Consider the following 27,766-nt stretch of genomic DNA (forward strand, 5'->3'; position numbering starts at 1 on the left):
AGTGGCCGGACTATTACAATGCATGATCAGACATTTCCACCTTAAGCATTAACATCTTTAATAGCTAACATAGCAACAGAGTAAGAACAAAGGCCCTAAAATCCTTCTACTCAAGTTAGTGTTTTAATTTTCTATAAAAATGACTCGTCCTTCTATGTTATTTTACATCAACTTAGGTTTTCTACAATATTTGTATCATTTTTTACAGTATCCCAAACTTCTACAATGGTATATCTTTCATATAACTATCAAAATTTCTCGTAATGTTCCAAATTCTCTATTATGACCAGCCCTTCAAAATTTCACAATAGTTTCAGCTTTCAATTTTTGAATTTCAACTATCAATTATTTATAACTTAATATTATCAACTTATGTTTTTAATTTTTAAACTTCAACTTTAAATATGACCATTTTTAGGTCATAACTTCCAATTTTCAAAACCCCATACGCTATACAACTTTCCCAAAATACCATTCATTTCCATTTCAAAATACCAAATAAGCAACATAAATCCATTAAGAAGACATGCTGCAAAACCCAACTTCATTTGAGCATGTAATGAACCATGAAAAATTCATCTACCTAAAACTATTCTAAGCAGAGCAGAATTTTGCGTCACACAATTTTATCTTTGTTGTAAATCTTATAAACTTAATAACCAGACATCCAATAACCAAGATTTTTGAACAAAAACATGCATGAAGATTAGCTTTCAACCTTAAAAAGTCTCATTAAATTTTGACTCATAAATTTAGAGAAATACATGTTCTATCAAAATATGTAAGAAAACAGGGTTTACTCGGATTCAAAAATGGGGTTCATTTGAGGATTTTTATGGACAAATGATAAATCAATTTTCTACAAAATTAATAGTGTGGTTTGTCTAATATGTCTAAAGTTCAAGAATCATATATTGAATATCTTGAGAAGACATGAAGAGTTAAAAATCTTGGATGCCAGTGTTATACACAAGTTATTTCAGTTCTTAGCTTTAATTTATGGCATGATCAATAGAAGCTTTAATTGTTAAGAAAATCCTTCTATTTATCGTTCTCATGTTTCTTAATTTCTTGTTGAATGGAACTAGGTAGACTGGGATTTAAACTGAGGATTGACATCTTTGGCTGTCATCTGATTTGAAGTAGCATGACCTTTTTTATGTACTTTTCTTGTGTTGGGTCAATATGTGGTGCGTAGCCCAGCCCAGTCTCGCTAGAAATGGCCCGCCACGTGCTCAGCCATGGCCGGTACGTGCTGGCCAGGACTGGCAATGCTGTTTGTGGTGGGCTGCCAACAGAGCCATAATGGCTAAAACGACCATTTTCCTTTCCTCAGCCACCCTCATGTTGGTCGGGTCTAACGGGCCAAAAATGACCTTTGAGTAGGTCAGCCCAGTTTTTTAAGCTTGTAAAATGACTAAAATGCACTTGATAGGGCAATTATGCATTTTTCTAGCTAACCAATTTATTATTTTTCAAAATTGGGAAGGGCAGGAGGGGAGGGATCCACCACTACAAATTATTTTCCACTTCTCTTATTTGAGCATCAAGTCCTCTCCCTCTCTCCTTCACTTTCATTCCCTTCTCTTTCATTTTATCCTCTCTTTTCTTCCCCTCTCTTTGAGCTTCTCTCTCTCCCCCTTCTTGGCTTCCTTGGTAAGCTTTCTTCCTATATTCTCTTCTTTATTTCATTTTATTTTGTTTTATTCTATATTTCCTTTTCATGTCGATTAATATATTGCATTAATAAGTTTTGATTTTTCTTCACGATGCTTAGATTAGGTTAGAATTCAATTCTTCGTTAATTAGAGATCAAAGGGGTCAGGTATGCCCATTTCTCTTTATTAAATCTAGTTTCTAATTTTTGCATTTAATTTGTTTAAAGGTGCTTAAATGAGATCTTGAAATGATTAATCTCTTATCAATAGTACTAAATTTGTTTTAGGGGAAAAACAATCATTTCTTAAATTCTCAAATAATTATTCTTGTTGATTAGACATTAAAGGGGTGAGGTATGCCCCTCTCTCCAGAAACCAGTTTCTAAATTTCATTTAGTCTTTACTTTAAAAATAAGCTCATTTAGATTTAATTCTTTTTTGTTAATTAGGTAAATTTGATTTGATCTCTCTTCTATCTCTTTCTATCTCTCTTGCTGGCGCGCTGTCTCTCTCTCTCTTCTTCTCTCTTTTTCTCTATACCTCTCTCTATTTCTCTCTTCTTTTCTCCCTATCCCTTTCTCTTTTTTATTTCTCTCTTTTTCTCTCTATCTCTTTTGTTCTTTCCTTGCAAATGATGTGCATTTCAACTGGGCAGACAAGGTGGCATGTTGTGGGTGTGTCCCTTGTTCGATTTCCAGGGGCTACTACATTCTGATGGCATATGGAGATCTTGAATTGAGTTGAGGGATGCTGTTGGAGGCTCAGTAGGCCAGTCTTGTCCCCCTTCCCCTTTCTACTCCTTTTCTCTCTCTATCTCTCTTTCTTTCTATTTCATTGTCTCTATCTCTCTTTATTTCTCTCCTTTTTTTTCTTTATCTATCTCTTCATCTCTCTCTTTTACACAACAAGGGAATGAAATTGATGCAAATTTACTCTGAATTTAATCTACAACATATTTTATTACTGAAAACAACGAAAGACATGCATCAGTTTTATTAACCAACTCCGACAATAATGGCGAGTTTGGTCTATCTCATAGAGGATTATGAGCACAAAGCAAGAGCAAATCAAATTCAAGGACTTCAAACATTATTGAACAACTCAAAAAACAACCAATATTCACAGAAAAATTCCTTCGAAACACCAAAATATCAAACATTTGAAATACAACAAACCAATGCTATGCAGCGTAGAAGAAACTTCAAGCACCAAGTAGGTCGTCCTCCATGCACTAAGAACCACTGTTTGTGTTGGAACAAAAAAACAAACTTAAAAAGGTTAGAGACACTAATCAATAAAAATGAAACTGAAATTTAAGATGGAACTTAATGAATAGATATAAGTGCACACTGGCTATCGAAAAGCTAAATTAACCTACTATGCTTCACATTTTATCTACATAAGGACTCTAAATCTATCAAATCATCAAAGTATGACTCAACACAAAATTGGACTTGACAGCTTTGGGTCAGACATTGGTAGACAGCCACAAAGGTCAAGAGTTCATAAATTTTGTTAATCCTTGAGTAATATTAATTTGTTCTATTTCTCAATTGCATGTGAATCATGCTTTCATGTCAGCCATTAACTATTGTGAGTATTAATGTTCTTTAGACAAATTGATTTGGTGCTCATTATGTGACTCTCTTGTGTGGTTTCACATTATAACCTTGAGCTAAGTCAGTCATGTCACATACCATAAGCCCTCATGTTCCTGATTAATAGGCAGTTATATGGTGATAGTTACCTTCTACTTTACAGTCTGCACAAAGGGTAGGACTTGTTATATTGTTTTAGAGAGTCAAAGTAGTAATCTATAAGTAGTTAATCTTTTTACACTTGATTTATTTTGTATATATATCAGCAACATTTAATTTACATTGATTGCTAACTGTTAATTTTTGTAAATACTGTTAGTAGTTTCTTCTAGGTAATGATTCGTTCTTAATTTGCCTAACAAAATACACCTGTTGTTTAGTAGCTTAATCATCATGGATTCATCACTCATTTTATTATGTTTCAAGATAATAGACACTGACTTTAATACTGTATTGTTGTTGCTTCTTACTTTCTCAGTTCGTTTAATGTATAACAGTGGTTTCTCGGTGTGTCATGTTAGGTTGGATGTACTTTCATGGAAAGGTCTGTCCGTAGCTCCAATGGTCCTTCCCATGAATCCATGATTACCATAGTTGGAGAATCTTCGTGAGTGGGCAAAAGAGGTTGAGTCTCCAACACCAATCAGTTCCAGTGAAAGATTGCTGGGAGATAGGCTGCCGGCCTTTTATTGAAAAAAACCATATATTCTAGACGAATCAAAATGGAATACAACGCATCAGCTAGTGCAAACAACACAAATAGACCAAAAAAGAAGGAAAAAAAAAAAAGAATACAAACACAGACCCCTCATCCTAAGGGAGTTGGTGCAATGGACGGGAGAAGAACAAGGCCACAAGGGTGGTGGGTGGGGTGTTGGCATAGTTATTGTCTTGAAGTATAGTACATGCACCATCTTGAGGCACCAAAAGCAGTCTGGGCCTTGGAGAGGAGGGAAAGGTGGAGACTTTGACAGCTAGAAAACTAGGCAGAGTTGAGAATCAGTCCATCCCATAGGCCCAAAATTCATCAACCTGTGACATGTGACAACTGAGTCCACACAAGATTTCACCATGATACCCAGTCCAAGGGTATATCACCTAACAGAAACACAGACAAGCTACTTCACTCCAACGACAACACGTTTTCCTCACGTACTAGCATTTGGGATTTTGGAATATCTTAGTATGGATGTGTATGTCATTAGATAGAGAATTCCTAGTCGGTGTCTTGTGGTTTCCATCAAGTTTGAAGCAAATGCATGATGAAGTTTTCCTCCCCAATTACCCTTGTTTCAATATTATGCATTATTTTGTATAGGCCTCTTTAAGGTTCCGTTGGGTAGCCCCATATCTAAGATCCGAGGCTGAATTTTAAATCCTCAGATCTTATGTAGAGGAATTTAAAAACATGGCTTCTAGAAACCACGTTAAATGATGCGAAGGTTTGCATTCTATTTCTCTCTCTCTCTCTCTCTCCCTTAGCTTGACAATCATGGTGGTGACTGTTTTTTTTTTTTTTTTTTTTAAGCGAAGGGCATCTCTTCTATTGGTGAGTTCTCTCTCTCTCTCTCTCTCTCTCTCTTTGGACTGCCAAGTCAAGTTTTTATAAGTGTGTGCAGATGCACTCTACGATGGTAAGATAAGCCAGTCTCCGTCCCTCCTTCTCCCTCGGTCCTCCCTCTCTCTCACTCGGTCTCCCTCTTTGAAATCATCAACAATGCTGACGGTTTTAGTTTGATGAAACCCTCAGTAGTGCCAAGAATTTTAGAGAGTTTCTATTTTCTAAAATCCTCAACCTATTTTGAAAACAAAAAACAGTCATCAAAACATCAGTAGTGTCGAAAGTTTCTGCACATAGAAGTGTCAAAGGTTTTTAAAATCTGGAGAGGACTTGGAGCTCTCATCTCCACTGTCCGAGCTTCAACAACTCTCTCTCTCTCTCTCTCTCTCTCTCTCTCTCTCTCTCTCTCTATGAAACCTATTTTCTGAAACCATTGCACTACCGATAGTTTCAATTGTTTTTTGAAGGATCCTGAGAATTACATTTTTCTTGTTGGTTCTTCGGTGGAGAGAAAGGCTCAGGGTAGAAGGTCGGTCGATGTTGATGGCGGGAGACCTCCCTCCACAGCGTCTCGCGGATGTGAGATCTATGCAAGACAGCGAACGGGGGTGGTCTGACCTCTATTCCGTAGGTTTCACCCTTCTCGTAGATTTGAACTCTGCCAATTAAAGATCCATAGTTTGTTTTACCTTGCATCTTTTGGGCAGATCCGATGTCATCAAACACCGCCTAAGTTATTCCTTTAATGCATTTGAGCCAACCCCGCATGCATGATGATCAAACTTTTCAAAATTATTAACTCAACTTTTCAAATATGGCCCAACGTGATATTTCAAAACCAATCATGGTTTGAAGCTTAATCAATGCCATTTTCAAACTGAATGGACACAAATTTCAAACCAATTCATATAGTTTTTAGAAATCTAGATCCAAATCAACAATAGATCTTGAGACCCAATTTATATAAATTGTCAAATTCAAGTAAATTGGCTCAATCAGTCCAATCCCTAAAATCCGTCCCATTTTCAAATACAATCAATCCAATTTCCGAAATGCAACCAATCTGATTTTCGAATCCATTTTAACCTAATTTTAATCAAATTAATTTTTATACAAATCCAATTAAATCAATTTTCAAATGTAATATCAAAATCGCACCAATTTTGAAAACCCTATTCCAAACAAGTTAGTTTAGATTTAATTCAACTTTTCAAATATGGCCCAACGTGATATTTCAAAACCAATCATGGTTTGAAGCTTAATCAATGCCATTTTCACACTGAATCAACGTAAATTTCAAACCAATTCATATAGTTTTTAAAAATCTAGATCCAAATCAACAATAGATCTTGAGACTCAATTTACATGAATTGTCAAATTCAATTAAATTGGCTCAATCAGTCCAATCCCTAAAATCCATCCCATTTTCAAATACAATCAATCCAATTTCCGAAATGCAACCAATCCGATTTTTGAATCCATTTTAACCTAATTTTAATCAAATTAATTTTTATACTAATCCAATTAAATCAATTTTCAAATGTAATATCAAAATCGCACCAATTTTGAAAACCCAATTCCAAACAAGTTAGTTTAGATTTAATTCAACTTTTCAAATATGGCCCAACGTGATATTTTAAAACCAATCATGGTTTGAAGCTTAATCAATGCCATTTTCACACTGAATGGACACAAATTTCAAACCAATTCATATAGTTTTTAAAAATCTAGATCCAAATCAACAATAGATCTTGAGACTCAATTTACATGAATTGTCAAATTCAATTAAATTGGCTCAATCAGTCCAATCCCTAAAATCCATCCTATTTTCAAATACAATCAATCCAATTTCCGAAATGCAACCAATCCGATTTTTGAATTCATTTTAACCTAATTTTAATCAAATTAATTTTTATACTAATCCAATTAAATCAATTTTCAAAGTAATACCAAAATCGCACCAATTTTGAAAACCCAATTCCAAACAAGTTAGTTTAGATTTAATTCAACTTTTCAAATATGGCCCAACGTGATATTTCAAAACCAATCATGGTTTGAAGCTTAATCAATGCCATTTTCACACTGAATGGACACAAATTTCAAACCAATTCATATAGTTTTTAAAAATCTAGATCCAAATCAACAATAGATCTTGAGACTCAATTTACATAAATTGTCAAATTTAATTAAATTGGCTCAATCAGTCCAATCCCTAAAATCCATCCCATTTTCAAATACAATCAATCCAATTTCCGAAATGCAACCAATCCGATTTTTGAATCCATTTTAACCTAATTTTAATCAAATTAATTTTTATACTAATCCAATTAAATCAATTTTCAAATGTAATATCAAAATCGCACCAATTTTGAAAACCCAATTCCAAACAAGTTAGTTTAGATTTAATTCAACTTTTCAAATATGGCCCAACCTGATATTTCAAAACCAATCATGGTTTGAAGCTTAATCAATGCCATTTTCACACTGAATGGACACAAATTTCAAACCAATTCATATAGTTTTTAAAAATCTAGATCTAAATCAACAATAGATCACATGAATTGTCAAATTCAATTAAATTGACTCAATCAGTCCAATCCCTAAAATCCATCCCATTTTCAAATACAATCAATCCAATTTCCGAAATGCAACATATCCGATTTTTGAATCCATTTTAACCTAATTTTAATCAAATTAATTTTTATACTAATCCAATTAAATCAATTTTCAAATGTAATATCAAAATCGCCCCAATTTTGAAAACCCAATTCCAAACAAGTTAGTTTAGATTTAATTCAACTTTTCAAATATGGCCCAATGTGATATTTCAAAACCAATCGTGGTTTGAAGCTTAATCAATGCCATTTTCACACTGAATCAACGTAGATTTCAAACCAATTCCTATAGTTTTTAAAAATCTAGATCCAAATCAACAATAGATCTTGAGACTCAATTTACATGAATTGTCAAATTCAATTAAATTGGCTCAATCAGTCCAATCCCTAAAATCCATCCCATTTTCAAATACAATCAATCCAATTTCCGAAATGCAACCAATCCGATTTTTGAATCCATTTAAACCTAATTTTAATCAAATTAATTTTTATACTAATCCAACTAAATCAATTTTCAAATGTAATATCAAAATCGCACCAATTTTGAAAACCCAATTCCAAACAAGTTAGTTTAGATTTAATTCAGCTTTTCAAATACGGCCCAACGTGATATTTTAAAACCAATCATGGTTTGAAGCTTAATCAATGCCATTTTCACACTGAATGGACACAAATTTCAAACCAATTCATATAGTTTTTAAAAATCTAGATCCAAATCAACAATAGATCTTGAGACACAATTTACATGAATTGTAAAATTCAATTAAATTGGCTCAATCAGTCCAATCCCTAAAAGCCATCCCATTTTCAAATACAATGAATCAATTTCCGAAATGCAACCAATCCGATTTTTGAATCCATTTTAACCTAATTTTAATCAAATTAATTTTTATACTAATCCAATTAAATCAATTTTCAAATGTAATATCAAAATCGCACCAATTTTGAAAACCCAATTCCAAACAAGTTAGTTTAGATTTAATTCAACTTTTCAAATATGGACCAACGTGATATTTCAAAACCAATCATGGTTTGAAGCTTAATCAATGCCATTTTCACACTGAATGGACACAAATTTCAAACCAATTCATATAGTTTTTAAAAATCTAGATCGAAATCAACAATAGATCTTGAGACTCAATTTACATGAATTGTCAAATTCAATTAAATTGGCACAATCAGTCCAATCCCTAAAATCCATCCCATTTTCAAATACAATCAATCCAATTTCCAAAATGCAACCAATCCGATTTTTGAATCCATTTTAACCTAATTTTAATCAAATTAATTTTTATACTAATCCAATTAAATCAATTTTCAAATGTAATATCAAAATCACACCAATTTATAAAACCCAATTCCAAACAAGTTAGTTTAAATTTAATTCAACTTTTCAAATATGGCCCAACGTGATATTTCAAAACCAACCATGGTTTGAAGCTTAATCAATGTCATTTTCACACTGAATGGACACAAATTTCAAACCAATTCATATAGTTTTTAAAAATCTAGATCCAAATCAACAATAGATCTTGAGACTCAATTTACATGAATTGCCAAATTCAATTAAATTGGCTCAATCAGTCCAATCCCTAAAATCCATCCCATTTTCAAATACAATCAATCCAATTTCCGAAATGCAACCAATACGATTTTTGAATCCATTTTGACCTAATTTTAATCAAATTAATTTTTATACTAATCCAATTAAATCAATTTTGAAATGTAATATCAAACTCGCACCAATTTTGAAAACCCAATTCGAAACAAGTTAGTTTAGATTTAATTCAACTTTTCAAATATGGCCCAACGTGATATTTCAAAACCAATCATGGTTTGAAGCTTAATCAATGCCATTTTTACACTGAGTGGACACAAATTTCAAACCAATTCATATAGTTTTTAAAAATCTAGATCCAAATCAACAATAGATCTTGAGACTCAATTTACATGAATTGTCAAATTCAATTAAATTGGCTCAATCAGTCCAATCCCTAAAATCCATCTCATTTTCAAATACAATCAATCCAATTTCCGAAATGCAACCAATCCGATTTTTGAATCCATTTTAACCTAATTTTAATCAAATTAATTTTTATACTAATCCAATTAAATCAATTTTCAAATGTAATATCAAAATCGCCCCAATTTTGAAAACCCAATTCCAAACAAGTTAGTTTAGATTTAATTCAACTTTTCAAATATGGCCCAATGTGATATTTCAAAACCAATCGTGGTTTGAAGCTTAATCAATGCCATTTTCACACTGAATCAACGTAAATTTCAAACCAATTCCTATAGTTTTTAAAAATCTAGATCCAAATCAACAATAGATCTTGAGACTCAATTTACATGAATTGTCAAATTCAATTAAGTTGGCTCAATCAGTTCAATCCCTAAAATCCATCCCATTTTCAAATACAATCAATTCAATTTTCGAAATGCAACCAATCCGATTTTTGAATCCATTTTAACCTAATTTTAATCAAATTAATTTTTATACTAATCCAATTAAATCAATTTTCAAATGTAATATCAAAATCGCACCAATTTTGAAAACCCAATTCCAAACAAGTTAGTTTAGATTTAATTCAACTTTTCAAATATGGCCCAACGTGATATTTCAAAACCAATCATGGTTTGAAGCTTAATCAATGCCATTTTCACACTGAATGGACACAAATTTCAAACCAATTCGTATAGTTTTTAAAAATCTAGATCTAAATCAACAATAGATCACATGAATTGTCAAATTCAATTAAATTGGCTCAATCAGTCAAATCCCTAAAATCCATCCCATTTTCAAATACAATCAATCCAATTTTCGAAATGCAACCAATCCGATTTTTGAATCCATTTTAACCTAATTTTAAACAAATTAATTTTTATACTTATCCAATTAAATCAATTTTCAAATGTAATATCAAAATCGCCCCAATTTTGAAAACCCAATTCCAAACAAGTTAGTTTAGATTTAATTCAACTTTTCAAATATGGCCCAATGTGATATTTCAAAACCAATCGTGGTTTGAAGCTTAATCAATGCCATTTTCACACTGAATCAACGTAGATTTCAAACCAATTCCTATAGTTTTTAAAAATCTAGATCCAAATCAACAATAGATCTTGAGACTCAATTTACATGAATTGTCAAATTCAATTAAATTGGCTCAATCAGTCCAATCCCTAAAATCCATCCCATTTTCAAATACAATCAATCTCATTTCCAAAGTGCAACCAATCCAATTTCCAAAGTGCAACCAATCCAATTTTTTAATCCATTTTAACCTAATTTTAATCAAATTAATTTTTATACTGAATCCAGTTAAATCAATTTTCAAATCTAATATCCAAATCACACCAATTTTGAGATCCCAATTCCAAACAAGTTAGTTTACATTAAATCCAATAAAATCAACTTATAAATCTAAATTCAATAAAGTTATTTTTCAATTCCAATCCTGAACACCCCGTTTTAGAATCCAATCCTATGAAGCTACTTTTCAATTCCAATACCCAAATAAATGTTTCTTTCATTATTATCATTTTTATGTATTTCATACATGAAAGTAGGCCCCAACGGTTCCAAAATTTGTTCAAGAAAATTATATAATTTATATTTTGAAACGGTTAGACATGTGATATTTTTGGGTCTGGATTGAGTCCTCATTGGATCCACCCAATATATATATACTTTTTAAATTGTACATTAAATATGTTTTTGCAAACAGCATTATAATCAGGGGTATTTTGTAATGATGGACATTAGGGTATCTTGCCAAAATATAATTAGTTCAGACTTCATAACCCACGTCCGCTGAAGTTCTAACGTGCGGTTTTCTTAGCTTTATCTTCTTCCTTCTCTCTTATTTTCTGCAGTGAATAGTTTTGGAGTATCTCACATGGTATCAGAGCAAGTTTGGGCCTTGGATTAAGTTGAGTACGAAAAGGTGTGTCCTTAGAGATCATACAATTTTTTGAATCCTCTTATTCTTTTGTTTTTTTCCCTCTCAATCTCCTTGCTATCCTCCGTCATTTTCATCTCCTTCATATTTCTGGTCGGATTCTAAAACCCTAATCTTTCCATCTTATGTTGTTCTCCTTCTTTTCCTTCTTCATCTTCTTTTTGGCTTGATTTATTTCTAATTTTTCTTTGCCTACCTTCCTTGCCTCTTTGTCCGCTCTTTTTCTTTCTTAGGTTTTCTTCTTATGACTTCCAACACCCGTGCCTCCCTTCTGTTAGCACACAAGACAACTCTAGTGGTGAGACAGTTGCAACAAGCATGACAGCTCACATTCTAACAGACTGTACAGCTGTAACATAACGAAAGTGTATCATGAATGTATAAATAGATTAAAGTAAAGAGAGAGAGATATACTTGAAGAGATGAATAAAATTGCGTGAGAGCTTCTTACTCTGTTGTTCCTGCCGACTTCTCTTTCCCCTGTTTTCTGCAGAGTTCTGCAATTCTCCACAAGAACTCAAGTTTGACATGGTATCAGAGCTATCAAGATGAGTGCATGAATCAACACAAAACCGTAGTTCAAGATCCTAATCCCTCCTTGAAGATCACGACAACTCCCTTGAATGGATCAAATTACATCATCTGGTCCAAGTCTGCCAGCCTATTTCTCTGCGGCAAATCAAAACTGGGCTACGTTACAGGTAAAATCCCACAACCTGAAAAAACAGATCCTGCATTTGATGAATGGGAGGCAAATGACAGACTCGTTATGGCATGGCTGCTCAACTCTATGGAGCCAAATATAGCTGAGGGGTTCTTGTTCCTTGACTCCTCAAAAGAAATCTGGGATACTCTAAATGAGATTTACGGTGAAACACACAATCTCGCTCGTGTGTATCAATTGCAACAAGAAGTTGCAAGAACAGTCAAAGGTAACAAACCATTCCATTTATATCTGAATGGTCTTAAGGGTATGTGGGATGAACTCTCCCAATACCGACCAATTACAGCAAATCTAGATATTCTGAGGCAACGTCAAGAGGAAGACAAAACCTTCAAGATCTTGGCTGGATTAGGCCAAGACTTTGATAACCTACGAAGCCAGGTGCTGATGAGTGACCCACTACCATCATTAAACACCGTATGTGCCATGATACAACGAGAGGAAACTCGTCGCAAAGTGATGAATTCTGACGATACAAGAGGCATTGAAGAAAGGCAAGAACTGATGGCATTCAAGAGTCTAAGACAAGAAGATGCTGAGCCTCCTCCCTTGAATAGACTTCGATCAAAATTCAAATGCACATACTGTAAGAAGAATGGCCATACAAGGGATAAGTGTTGGCACCTGCACGGAAAGCCACAAATAAGCAGAAATCCAGGACAAGCTTCAAGAAATCCAGGACAAACTTCAAGAAACCCAAACCTCTCTCAAGCACACTTATCCGACCTTGCTCGTCTGCTGCGTCAAGTAGCTCAATCTAACCTTGCCACCAGCACTGCATCCTCTACACCTGAAGAATCCTCTGCTGTACTAGGTAAGTCTCTTGCCTTCACAGTTAAATTAAATTCTGATTCCTGGGTAGTAGACAGCGGCGCAACTGAGCATATTACTGGCGATCTAAACAAAATAACAGATGTTACACATATCAGTAACACAAAGTTACAGATGGCAGATGGGTCTATGACATCAGTCAACGGAATCGGTCATCTGTCGTTTAAAAAACAATCCAGTTCTGCTTTATATGTTCAAAAGTTCCCTAATAACCTTCTATCAGTTAGCAAGCTGACCAGGGACCTTAACTGTGATGTTATTTTTTCCAAGAAGAAAGTAACTCTGCTGGACCCAACATCCCAGATGAAGATTGGTGAAGGCTACGAGAAAGATGGACTATATTTTCTGGATTTACAGCAGCCTAAAGTTTTCCTTACAGCAAAGAACAGTAAATCACTCCACCTTTGGCACTGCAGATTAGGACATCCATCAAATGGAATACTTAAAACAATGTTTCCAAACTTTGTGTGTGATTTATCTGTTTGTGAAGCATGCGAGTTTGCTAAGATGTCAAGATTACCTTTCCCTCAGTCTGAAACAAACAGTGAAGGGATTTTTGATTTGATTCATGCCGATGTATGGGGACCGGCTCCCACACTTTCCAAACTTCAATTCAAATACTTTCTGTTACTAATCGATGATAAGTCACGCATGAGTTGGATATACTTTCTAAAGAAAAAGGATGAGGTATTTGATTGTTTCAGAAAATTTCACAAGATGATTGAGACACAGTTTGATAAACGGATAAAAACAGTAAGATCAGACAATGGTGGAGAGTTTGTTAATGTGCAGTTTGACAATTTCTTTAAAGCACATGGAATTCTTCCTCAACTGACGTGCTCAGGGACCCCGCAGCAGAATGGCATCTGCGAGAGGAAGAACAGACACTTGCTAAATATTACAAGAGCCATACTGTTTCACATGAATGTCCCTGACAGTTTTTGGCCCGAAGCAGTTGCTACTTCCTACTATTTGATCAATAGAACAGCAAGCCGCCAACTTGAAAACAAAAGTCCATTTGAAATATTATATAATAGACAGCCATCTCTTGCTCATCTGCGTGTATTTGGTGCCACCTGTTTTGTGCATGTACAAGATCATTACAGAAACAAATTCCAAAAACGTGCTATCAAGTGCGTATTTCTTGGTTACTCCTCCTCAAAGAAGGGATACAAGTGCTTCGATTCAAACTCTGGAAAATTCTACATTTCAAGAGATGTCAAGGTAGTAGAAGATATGCCATACTTTACTGATGTGCAGAGTTTAAATCAGGGGGAGTGGATAAAGAGATGGGTGGCTCCTCGAATGTCACCATCTCTGCCATCGCCATCATTACCGTTACCTGCCTTGTCACCAATGACAGATACAGGAACTTATACAGAAACTGATGTATCAATGAGTGAATCCACAAGCAACGAGAATGGTATTGAAAACAACAACAGTAACAGCGACACTAGTTCTCATGAATCTCAACAACAACAGGTCAGAAGATCTACAAGAATAAGGAGGCCACCTGTAAAGTTTAATGATTTTTTCAGCTACTATGCGCAAGGGAAAAATCAATACTCAGTGCTAAATGATGTGAGACTAGAAAATTACTCTGAGCTGTATCAAAGCTACCTGACCAAAATATATGCACAAAAGGAGCCCACAAACTTCATTGAAGCGTGTCAATCTCCAAGTTGGCGTGCAGCAATCCAGGAAGAATTGAGCGCACTACAAAAAAACAGAACATGGGATATAGTAACCTTACCAAATGGGAAAAAAACTGTGGGATGCAAGTGGACATTCAAAATCAAATATAAAAGCAGTGGAGAGATAGAAAGATTCAAAGCAAGACTAGTAGCGAAGGGCTATACTCAGAAGGAAGGAATTGACTATCATGAAACGTTCGCACCCGTTGCGAAAATGAACACCATAAGAGTGGTGTTATCAGTGGCGGCAGTAAAGAAGTGGAGCTTACATCAACTTGATGTAAAAAATGCGTTCCTCAATGGCGATCTAGACGAGGAAATATATATGGATCTGCCACAAGGTGTTGAATGTAGCTCAGTTCCTAAGGCAGTGTGCAAATTAAGAAGATCTCTCTATGGACTGAAACAGTCCCCTAGAGCATGGAATGCCAAGTTCAGTCAGAAATTAAAAGAACTGAAGTATATACAAAGTGCTTCAGATCACTCATTGTTTACTCACATTTCTAACCAAGGGAAAACTAGTGTGGTTATAGTCTACGTCGATGACATATTACTAGCAGGCGATGATGACAGATTTATGGAACTCACAAAGAAGACTCTCAACAGTCAGTTTGAGATCAAAGACTTGGGAAGCCTACGCTACTTTCTAGGAATAGAAGTAGCACAATCATCTAAAGGAATTTTTATGTGTCAACGAAAGTATCTACTTGATTTACTAAAAGAAACAGGTATGCTAAATGCAAAAAAGGCAGAGACACCAATGGAAGCAAACATAAAACTTCTCAAGGATGAAGGAGAGTTAGTTAAAGACACAGGGAGCTTTCAGCGACTTATTGGAAAGATCATCTACTTGACAGCCACAAGGCCTGACATTCTTTATACTATAAACAGATTAAGCCAGTTCATGCACTGTCCAAGAAAACAACATCTAGAGGCTCTACTTAGAATAGTGAGATTTCTCAAAGGAACACCGAATAGGGGAATTCTTATGAGAAGAGAAGGAGGTCTAAACGTTACAAGCTATTCAGACGCTGACTGGGCCAGAGATCCCAATGACAGAAAATCAATCGCTGGATACTGCAGTTTTATAGGAAAAAACTTAGTAACCTGGAAAAGTAAAAAACAACTAGTTGTAGCTAGATCAAGTGCGGAAGCCGAGTACAGGGCCATGTCATTAGCTACATGTGAAGTGTTGTGGATCAAGTATGTCCTCACTGATCTTGGCGTCAAAGTGGACGAAGCAATGGAACTCAAGTGCGACAACAAAGCTGCAATGTACATCTGTGCTAACCCAGTGTTTCACGAAAGAACAAAACACATAGAGGTAGACTGCCATTTCATTAGAGAGAAAGTTCAGAAAAACGAGATAAAACCTGTGTTTGTCAGAAGTGAGGAGCAGCTAGCTGACGTATTTACAAAACCACTATGTAAGGACAGTTTCAACAGAATTATAAACAAGTTGGGAGTTCTAGACTTAGAATCTTCAACTTGAGGGGGAGTGTTAGCACACAAGACAACTCTAGTGGTGAGACAGTTGCAACAAGCATGACAGCTCACATTCTAACAGACTGTACAGTTGTAACATAACGAAAGTGTATCATGAATGTATAAATAGATTAAAGTAAAGAGAGAGAGATATACTTGAAGAGATGAATAAAATTGCGTGAGAGCTTCTTACTCTGTTGTTCCTGCCGACTTCTCTTTCCCCTGTTTTCTGCAGAGTTCTGCAATTCTCCACAAGAACTCAAGTTTGACACCTTCTTCATCATCTTGTTTTGTTTTGTTTTGTTTGTTTGTTCTTATTGTGCTCCATCTTCGTTTCTCATTTTTATTTTGTTTAATTCGTGTAACTCAGAGTTGATTTTATTTTTATGTTATTTGGCCATGCTCATAATTTTATGGTCGACAAATTCAAGTGGCATCGAAACTTGGTCCTTTAAGACGATAATGACATAATGATTCATGATATTTTCTCACAATTTTACGATTTTGTAATTGCAAGTTGATATATAAAAGAACCTAAGACCTCATTGGCGCTATGTCAGCATCTATAGTGGATGAATGAATCAAAGCGCATTCATGCATGCGTGTATCGGTGTCTGCATCCACATATACAAGTGAACCCTGACTCCAAGGTTCACATAGGTAATTGGACAGCCCATCAAGACCGTCCGATTGCATGATCAGATGGCCCGGATGGGTCGTCATCCTCTACCGGACCGATCTTCAAAAAAATCGAATATGAAGACAAATTTTGACATTCAATCAAGAAAGCCAGATCGAGTTTTGATTTAAGAAATGACATCTAATCGGATTCCAATTTTGGATATGGATTTGGATCAATTTTAGTTTTAAACAAGTAGCCTATATGAGTCTCTGCACATTTGAAATTGATTCTTAATATATTGTAGTACATATCAGATTTTGTTTGAAAGTCAGATTCGTATTCATGTCTGGATTTAATAATCGGATTTGTTTGTGAGTTCGGAATCAGAATTCCCAGTTGCAACTCTGGTTGAAAACTTTTACTGTTACAAGGTGACGGCAGTAATGACGATGCAGAGTGCCCTAGTATTAGTAACCAATTAAGGATATGATCTGGTGGCAAAGTATTGGCAAGAAGAGTTAATTTTTTCTCTCATTTTTCTTTTCGCTTAGTTGTAGAACTGTATGAAAGTATCATCGTATATATCGTGTAATAAAATTAAAATGGTGTGCAGAAAGTATGGTACAATGGGAAGTATTTGAAACAATTAATCGGTCGAGCGGGGGGTGCTTGGCTCAATATGAGAACTGAACATAATGTCCTAAGTAATGGTGTTTGAATTGGCTTCAATGGATACTTAAAACTAAATTGGTGGCAAAACCAATTCGATTCAGTGGCCAATTCGTGAGTGCAGCAGTAACCGAACTTTTTATTTTTAAAAAATATTTTATTATTTTGGAAAAATTTCTAGAGGAACAGGAAGAACTGAGTAATGACTACTGATATGGCAAAGTCTGCTAGAGTAAGAAAGAAAGACGAGGGACTCAAAGTGACTATCAGTCTGTCTTACCGGAGAAAAGAGGAATAACCAAACAAGTCAAGGGGAAAGTAAATCCCAAGATATTCTTCAACCTATTTTGTCCATCATCATCCATATGGAAAAAGAATAAGTTAGACTTAAAAATCATCAACCATAAGACTAGAGGATTTAAAGAATTTCAGGAAAGCCTCTCTAGTATACCTTTTCTTTATGTCCGTATATCTCTTCTAATCGGGAAAGTTGATCAGAAATTACTTCAAGCTCAACCTTTTCAACTACTTGAGAACAGATGTGCGTGTTCTTTTATAAATGTCATTTTGTTCATAAAAAATCGCATGATTCAAATTAAATGTTTGGCTGCACAATTTTCTTTTAACGTTCCAATTGTCCAGTTTTATATTTAAAAAAAAATCCACTTAAGTACTTCTAGCTTGGAGAGGTCCTTGTCCAAATAGTTTCCACCTTTTCCAGACGAGAAAGCAGCACAGTGGCTGCAATTAACCTTGGTTTTGGTTGTAGGAAAGTATTTCCTGTTGTAAGAGACACGTCAATGGAAGAAGTCCTAGATCAAGTGCTGGAATTTTATAAAATCGATCTAACTAAAACGGTTATAGTCGTTTCTAATCAGTTTAGGTGGAAGAGAACTCTTACCTCCATTTTGGAAGGCAGAAGTATGTGGCGCAGTGACTGCGTATGGAACAAAAGAAATGCTGCTCAACTGAAGGTCTCTTCCGATCTGCTTGGGAGGTGGTGTACAGTCTATACAACTTCAATGCTTAGAGGCTCTGACGCCTTACCTTGACTGTATTTTTGGTGGTGTAAGCTTTTGCCTATTCTTAATAAAAGGGTAGGAGGCCCAACCTCCAAAAGATGCATTTTCTTGAATACAACACTTCAGTGGTAGACAGATAACATATACAATGTGTACAATGCCAATAACATATACAATGTGTACAATGCGATCTTCCGGTGCTTAACATTTTGCCTTTATGAATGTAAGCATATTTTTTATGAGATGGTAATTGAAATTTTCTTGGATGGTTATTGGTACTAAAGGTCACTTAACTTTAGTTATCAAAATTTTATATTTACTTTTTATGCACTTGATTTAAAATACAACCGATTGAAGGAAATTCACAGTCTAGTGGCCAAATACTTCCAATAAGATCAACTTTATTTCTTTTCATTTGTTGGTATGAAACAATCCGATTTTCAATTTTTAGTTCTAAACAGTGTTCAAAAACTCGTGGAGTCTCAATGACTCTGTTTGATTCAGCCTTTTGAAGGTAGGGGGGACTCATTTTTTGTTGAAACTCTGGTATGACTTGGCGAAACTTGGTTTGACTAGACCAAAACTTGACTAACTCAATGTATGCCAGCAACAGCTTTTGTATTTTGTAATTAACAATGTGGTTTGTTTATTAATTACTTAATGCTTTTTCTTTACATGAACATTCTAACTTATTGAAATATAAGAACAATTCTATATAAGAACTTAGAATTGTTCATTTATTAAATTTGCATAGTACAAATGAAAAGTTAAAGCTACTTAGGCTTGACTTTTTGTACAATGTACTTATTCAATTTTTAGGGCATTGGATTCGTTACTTTTAGATGCTTAGTTTTACATAATTTTAACATATATGTCAAATTTGTTAACCATTAGGTAGCTGTAAATTTTGAATATATTAATCTTAGTGTTTGATTTGTATTACCTCGTTTTTCATTGATATATTAATTCTTGCCACATAATGTAGTTAGTAGCTTAATTGTCCAATTTCTTATTATCAAAAGAAAAAATATTAATTATTACTTGATGATATGAAGTATACATGTATTCAAGTAATTTTTACAACTTTTGTATGTTTAAATTACAAGTTATATATATTTTTCTTTCAAAAACAATAGTAAACAAAACCAGGCCCAGTCACCAAGTTGACTTGCTGAGTTACGAGTCAAGAATAAATGAGTCGAGTCCAAAGTCACCAGGTTTAAAACATTATTTCTAAAAAATATTGAATAACATGCAACTACCTTTCTGTACTTGTTTAAAACGATGGATTTTCCTAATTTTTAAAGAAAAGGTTGGCAAAAACGCGCATACAGATGCACACACATATACATCAAGAAAAAGAAATCTTCTCTTGTATTTTGAATTCGTTGAGTAATTTATGACTTTTGTTTAGTGATCTAACCACATAATCTCTACCTTTCTCTGAGTCTATGGTTCGTTCTTTTAGCTTGGCAAACTAGTTTTCAAATGTTGTTTTCCTTAACTATGGAACACGTCGGAACAAATGCAAAATTTGACTCATAACCCAAAATGTCACATAAAGGGTTCAGAATATATTAGAATGTGCTTTAAGTGAATGTGTCTGCCTTCGATCTTTTGGATTCAAACTCATACGAATTCAGATGCTTATTTGAGAAAAGATTCAACGGTAGGGCCTGCATGTATAAGGAGAGAAATGCTTCTTTTTTGGGGGCCAAACTTACTGTTTTGTTTCCAATTGGATCCAGTGAGTAAAAACAACATGCCAAATCCACACATGATCTCATATTTCAAAACGAGTCAACCGAACTTTGGCATCCGCCACTTTCTTTATCAATACCAACCATTTCGCTGAAAGCGTGAAGGTGGTACTTAATTTGCGTTGACTCAAAATTTTGAACGGCTTAAGAAAAAGGGTGAACGGCCTCTAAGAGAATGGGTTAGGTAGGATTGCTGGAACCTTTTGAGGGGCGGTGGGTCCAAAGGGCTCGATCTCACAGCTGTATAACTTCATTATTCCTTTACTTTTAAGGATCATGTTGTTCTCAAGTAATCTCTCTCTCTCCATATATATATATATATATATATACACACACACACACACACACACACACACACACATATATATATATATATATATATATATATATATATATATATATATATATATATATATATATATATATATATATATATATATATACAAAAATTGAATGGCGACTCTAGTTTTTTAGTTTTTTAGAGTTAACCCATCATTTATCCAAGACCGTCATGTCTCATCATGATGGACGGTTAAGAGAAAAGCGAGGAGAAAAGGGTGATGGTTATTTTTTTCATCTTATTTATTCTCACCTTTTTCTCCATATTTTTATTTCAACTATGCATTTGCATGAGATGGATAGCCTTGGTTAGATGGTTGGGTAACTCCAGTCACCATTTAAATGGTATGATGATTTGCTTTTTTACCAGTCAAGAGGAGAGTGCTTGGAAGTCGATCCAACCATCAATTTCAGTATGTTCTTGGCGATTGAATGGCAAGCATTTTGCAACATGGCTACTTTTAATTAATATGGTTGGGATGACATGTGGAGGATCAGATCGAATGGGCAAAAGGAGGTGGTGAAGTTTGGCGGGCCGAAGATTAGATAATCTATACTCCCATGATTAAGACCTACCTTTCTCCATTTAAATAAAAAAGAAAATCTTGGGTGACAGAAGTGAGACTCCTTTTAATTCTCTCTCTCTCTCTCTATATATATATATATATATATATATATATATATATATGCAATGGTGGAGTAGTTTACTTGTGCAAAAGGCCCTTCTCATTATAGCTTGACTTATCAATTGAAAAACCAAAATTTCAACTTGAATTCCATGTTATTTCAAAATATGATATCATTCATGCATATGTATTGCTTTGCTTTGCTTTACTTTTATTAATGCATATTTATGTGCATTCATATTGCTTGTTTTTCTAATGCATTCATCCATTTCAAAAAATGAAGATAGAATTAGGTTTCATACTAACCAAATAGGATTATCAACTATATATGGTAACATCTCATGTACAAACTTGAGCTATTTTGATTATATGAAAATACAATTTGGAAATCATAATTTTCAAATGCACATTTCCAAATTGGCCTATTTCAAACTTGTCTTTCTTAAAACTTAGATTCATTCATGATCAAAATCAAATCTTAAGTATCAAACCTACATAAAACCATAGGTTTCTCTAAAGATTTCAACCAAGACTTGATATTGAGTCCACAACCATATACCTACACCTAATCCACAATGATAACCTCTTGAGCTAGGAGGCAACCCTAATCAGGTTAAACCTAAAACCTAGTCAAGTTAGACATATGGACTTCAGAAGGATTGGATTTACTCTTGAATTTGGGACCAAATGCAAGATTGGATTTGAATTTGACAGAGTTTATGTTATTTGGATTTCAAGGATCAAAGAAATCATATTATTAAGTTAAGATTCTGTGAGAATTGGATTCTAGATTTAGACTTTACATTAACATATTTGGATTTAGATCTCGTACAATTCAGATCAAGTTTTAAAAACCTTGTTTTAAACTCTAGAATCCAAAACCCTAAATCCCTAATCCATGAGATTGGGAACTAGATTTCATTCTTGGATTTAGATCATGAACTTTGAATCAAAGATCACTTATGAATTGGATTTATATCTTTCAACAAGCTTTTAGTTAGGATGTGAACTTAAACCTCCTTTAGGATGACCCTAAGTCTTATGATCTAAAGCAGACATTTTGTTCTTGGTTTGAGAGTTTTCATTAGAAATCCATAAACATGGATTTCAACGTACACAACTAGATCATTCCCTTTTCATTTTTAGAAGGACATCACCACATTTCTGTTGATATATATTGGTGATATCATTATCATAGGAAATCATCCAACTCATATCCAAGCAGCTAGCAATATTTTGAGTCGAAGGTTTAAAATGAAGGATCTCAATAAGGTGCAATATTTTCTTGGAGTTGAAGTCGATGTTCAAGATGGTGTTTTTTGCTCAAAACATCCTAAATACACATTGTATCTTCTTCAAAAGGTAGAAATGTAAGATTGTATGTCTCTTTCTACTCCTAGTGTCTCGAATCACAAGCTAAGCCAACATGATGGAGACAAGTATCATGACCCCACGACGAAGTATTGTTGGGATGTTACAACATCTAACTTTCACTCACTCTGAGATTACTTATGCAGTTAATCAAGCCTCCTAGTTTATGCATGATGAGAAGACTGGCCACATGGAAGTTGTTAAAACAATCCTTCGGTATTTAAAAGGTATTATTGGTGATGGCCTTCTCTACACTCAAGGTATAACCTCGCAGTCTTGTCATGATTTATTCATCTTTCACATATACAAATTAGGTTGGGGATATGGTGTTTTCATTTGGTAGAATCTAGTAACTTGGACTAGCAAAAAACAAAAGGTTGTTACTAGATCAAGCACAGAGCAAAGCCATAGAACAAGCCATGGTTGTAGGAATATACAGCGAGCCAAGCTAACTTAGACTTGAATCGAACTTGCTTGAAAATACTCAAATCAAGCTTGAAAATGCTCAAATCAAGCTCGACTCGCTTGCTAAACGAGTTGAACTAAAGCTCTAGTTGAGGCAGTATGTAAATGAGTTGAGTACGAGCCGATGGAACTCGGCTCGACTATCTCTGTTTTTTCAACAAAAACTTTTACCCACCTAAGAAAACCTAATTCTATTCGCAAGTATGAAAAGGGAAACCGCCTGGCCAGCCTCCTCACTTCAGTTCTCTTTGTCTTTCTCCATCTCTCCTCTCACTCTCTCAATCTTGGTCTGACGGCGGCCGGTCTCGATCCATTGCCCTCGGTCCACCTCTATCTCTCTCGCTCTCTCAATCTCGGCTCGTTAGCAGCGGATCACCAACCCACCGCCCTGGCCCACCTCTTGCTTCTCTCTCTATCTCTCCTCTCTCGCTCTCTCAATCTCGGCCCACCGGCGGCCAGTTAGCAGTGACCGACCCACCACCCTCGGCCTGCCTCTCGCTTATCTCTCTATCTCTGTCTCTCCTCTCTCAATTTCTCAATCTCAGTCAACCGCCAGCTGGTCACCGACCCATCATCCACTGGCTGTGCCTGTGTAGTTTGCAGCGGACCAGTGGCTTTGAAAGCGGTAGCTTTTCCCTCATTTGTCGAAAACTGTAGTGATTTTAGGCGGTCCTCCAGGTAACAATGGTTTTCCTCCTTCATGCTAACCGGCAGTAGACAACATCAATAGCAATAGCAACCATGCCAACAGCAGGTTTTTTTTCTATTGTTTTGTGCATGGTTGTTAATTAGCTGCTTGTGAAATCCATTAGTATGTCAGAACAATTTAATTGTTTACTTGCCTGCTCATCAGTATTATTGCCTACTTTGGAATTTTAATTGAAAGAAAATATTTTCTATATTCAGCTTAATCATGTTTTTTGTGTATGGCTGTTTGTCTGCTCATCAATATTGCTGTGTTATTTTCAATGATTTTGTGGAAGTTATGATTTAATTGGCTGCTTGTCTACAGAACACTTAAGGATGCTTGGCAACCTAAATATCCAGTGGATTTCTTTTTAGGAAAATGCCATCCATAATTTATCGGTGGAGACATATTGTTAACATATATGTCCACATGAGTAGACAGCGCTTTCTATGATGTATAATGTAGCACATGATGTGTTCTTGTTGCACACATTCACACACAAACACACGTCCACTACTTATTATTATACTTCGTTGCAAATATAGGAACATGTTCAAACCAGAAGATATATCAGTTATTGAAAAGTTGATGCTCTGGTGGAAATTCGGGAAGCTAAGAGGTACCCAAGTTAAGATGGTACTCATTAATTTGTCTTCCCCATATGGGTCCATGGGCATAAATCTCACCATCATTAATTGTTAAAGTAGGACAACACAACCTGAGTTTTGCCAGCGTTTAAAGCACATGGCATTCATGAATGGCATTTTTCAAAAAATAAGATTTCACGAGTATGTAATGAGCATCTTATGAACAAATCTATAATAAAACACCATTCATCTAAATATCCTTCATCGAACAATAAATAGAAGATTAAAAGACTGTTTAACTCATGCTCACTTTTTTAACAATAAATTGTATATAATGAGCATCCTATGAACATGCTCTCGTAAATCTCATAAGTAGATTCTACTTTTTTACCTTTGGAGAATCTTTTATATTGATTGCTTGTTTTTGCTTTGGAGGTTACTTTTGTTTACATTTGTCCATATACATATATATATATATATATATATATATATATATATATATATATATATATATACTTTTGTTTTCGTGAAACATAATAATGTTAACACCAAGGGAATATGCAATGCATAGAGGAAAACAACTACTATATGGTTCAAGCAAAGGTTCATTAGACCGGCTTACTATATTAGGATGTTCAGCACAACAATCTGTGGCTAGTGATAGTATAGATTCAACTTATATCGCATCATGATAAAGTTGAAGACTTATTGTGGCTTCAAAGATATTGCATCTATTATTTTGACGGATATGTGGACATCAAATCAACAAGTTGGATATATATTTATTATGACTCACTATTGATTGTGAATGAATACTTCAAAAACACATCATCAATTTTAGTGCAGTAGAACCACCTCACTGTAGCAAAGTTTTTAGCAAATGTAACTGCTAAAATCTTTCAAATTGGGAAATAAATAATAAAATTATATCAATTCAGTCGACAATGATTCTTCAAATGATGTTCTTATGAGAACATTAGCAGAACATACGAGAAAAAGTAGTGCAAGTTTATATCAGGGTGGCAAGTTCTTTCAGGTGCGTTGTTATGAACATGTTCTAATACATGCTATTAAAGATTAAATCAATAAGACTAGAGAAATAGTTAAATATCTCAAATGCTCCAAATCAAGACTCTATCTATTTTAGCTACAAAAAAAAAATTAAAAATTTCTACTAGAAGGAAGCTAATACTAGATGTTGCAACTTGGTAGAATTATACTTTCTTGATGTCAGAGACAATACTTGTATATTGGTATGCTTTTCCTAGTTATAGGTTGGAAGACCAAGGTTTAATATAGTTGCTAGAACCTAATGAATTGGAGGAAGTAGAAAAAATATGTTTTTGTTGAAGTATTTTATAATGTTTCTTTACTTCTTTCAGGATCCAAGTATCCAACAACAAACTTGTTTTTCCTTGAGATTTAAAGTTCCAATTACTACTGCAAGACAAAGTTGAGAATGACTATGGATTTATGAAGATAATTGCCACTAAAATGAAAAAGAAATTTGATAAATGTTGGAGCCCATGTAATTTATTAATGGCCATTGGATTTATATTAGATGAAGGATAAAGTTGACATTGTCGGAGTTTATCTTTGCAAAGATTTGTAATAAAAAAGGAGAAAAAAAAAAGCAAATGACATTAGTAAGGAGTACTTTGCTAGATCTTTATGATAGCTATATTGCGAAAAGTGAAGGATTTGGTATAAGTATGGATGTTGATGCCGATATTTCAAAGTTTGGTAGTGGCTCATGTGTCAACTCTAATCTTGATACATATACTAGTGGCACTGTTGACTTCTTTAGTTTTTTATGTATGGCAGAAAATGTTCCTTTTCAAGTTCCTAAGTCAGATCTTGACATGTATTTAGAAGATGGGTTGATAAAACATAATATTGATATTTCTGGTTCAATTCATTTTGAATTAGTGGAAAGATAGAACCAACGTACCCCATTTTAGCACATTTGACATTATACTACAGTTGCTTCTGAATAAGCTTTTAACACTGGATGTTGAATTCTGGACAACAGTCAGTGCATTAGCACCAAAGATGGTGAATGCTTTAGTTTGTGCAAGTGATTGGATAAAGCACTATGGCGAACATCTCCCTATCAATTTTGTATAGCTAAAGGTAAGTATATCTTCAACCAAGTTTACAATGTTTTGTCTTTATATATTGTATTATTGTTTTTGCTTATTAATAAACTATTATTGGCTTGCTTTTTAGGATGCTAATGAAGACAAAGCAACTAGATTTATTTCTTTGGAATAGTTCAACTCTATTATGCAAGTTCATCGTTCACCTCATTTGCTAGTTATGATGCAAAATGTGCAATTTACTTGATAGTGTTGTATCATGTTATCTTTTATCTTGTTGCCATGAGTTTGCTTCATTTTTTTGACTAGCTGTTGCTCGTTTAGATGCAGACACAGATGGAGATGGCTTCCTAAGCATAGAAAAGATTTTTTATTGCATTTACAAGTTGTTGGTTTGACAACAAAGATTGGTTGACACCCAACGGGTTGTAATTTTGACTACAATAGACCTGGATAAGTATGAATTTCATATTACATTATATAAGATTTGAAATAATATCATAAAAATCACAATGTTGGTTTTTTTTTTCTAGACCTTGAAGATTACTTGTGCTCCAAAAGTGCATGTAAAACTTTTGTTGGATTTACACAAGTGGTTGTTGTATTCATGTGCATAAGAATTATTATCATTTAAAAAGTTGACATTGTGCTACGGAATGACATAGAAGAGAGAAAGAGACAACTGAATGTTTTACGTTCAACATCTAACTCAAAGTATGTTTATTGTGCAGGGTTCTTAAATTACAACTCCTTGATTTTGTACCGAGTGTGTGTGAAATGTTATGCCACAAAAAATTGCTGCACCTTAGAAAACATGTAGAAGATCAATTGTTTACTTGTTTTGTGCACTTATACATGTCTCTGGAAGTAATTTTTTGAAATATGTAAGTCGTAATCAGATTTTTTCTCATATCTTTAGGAGCACTCATCATTATAGATACATCATTTTGCCATTTAATTTTTTCCCATGTTGGTATTGTTAGATCTTATCAGCTGTCAGTAACTAATCTCGAGGGCAAGATTAGTTAATTCTATTGAATTGGCTTATTAAACATTATAAAGCATTACAGGTAGATGCTTGTTATTCTGTTGAGGTAGCTTATAGAACATTTTAAAGCATTACAAGTAGATGCTTCTTATAAATGTTGATGCTTATAAATGTCGATGCTTATTACTTCTGTTGAAGTAGTTTATAAAGCATTACATTATGTGCTTTCTTATGAATGAATTTAGATGGTTTATTACCTTTTCACATTTCCATGGAAAATGGATGTAGAAACTACGTAGGCAAATCTATTGTGTGTTCCTTATGAATTTTGGTTTGGTTAGTGTGGAACTTGTTTTGTCCTTGTGGTCCCATTCTCTATCAAATGAGTACTTCCCTCGT

The 27,766-nt window shown here is 34.4% G+C and overlaps 1 long non-coding RNA gene across 1 annotated transcript; it reads left to right on the plus strand.

Annotated features, from left to right (window-relative positions):
• The first annotated feature begins 23,219 nt into the window (after window positions 1–23,219).
• Window positions 23,220–26,911, plus strand: LOC116256994 (uncharacterized). Its single transcript, XR_004173278.2, has 3 exons — window positions 23,220–23,759; window positions 26,313–26,413; window positions 26,704–26,911. It is a non-coding gene; the product is annotated as an uncharacterized LOC116256994 (long non-coding RNA).
• Window positions 26,912–27,766: the final 855 nt, after the last annotated feature.

Source organism: Nymphaea colorata, chromosome 7 (genome assembly GCF_008831285.2).
Source record: "Nymphaea colorata isolate Beijing-Zhang1983 chromosome 7, ASM883128v2, whole genome shotgun sequence".
Taxonomy (NCBI): Eukaryota; Viridiplantae; Streptophyta; class Magnoliopsida; order Nymphaeales; family Nymphaeaceae; genus Nymphaea; species Nymphaea colorata.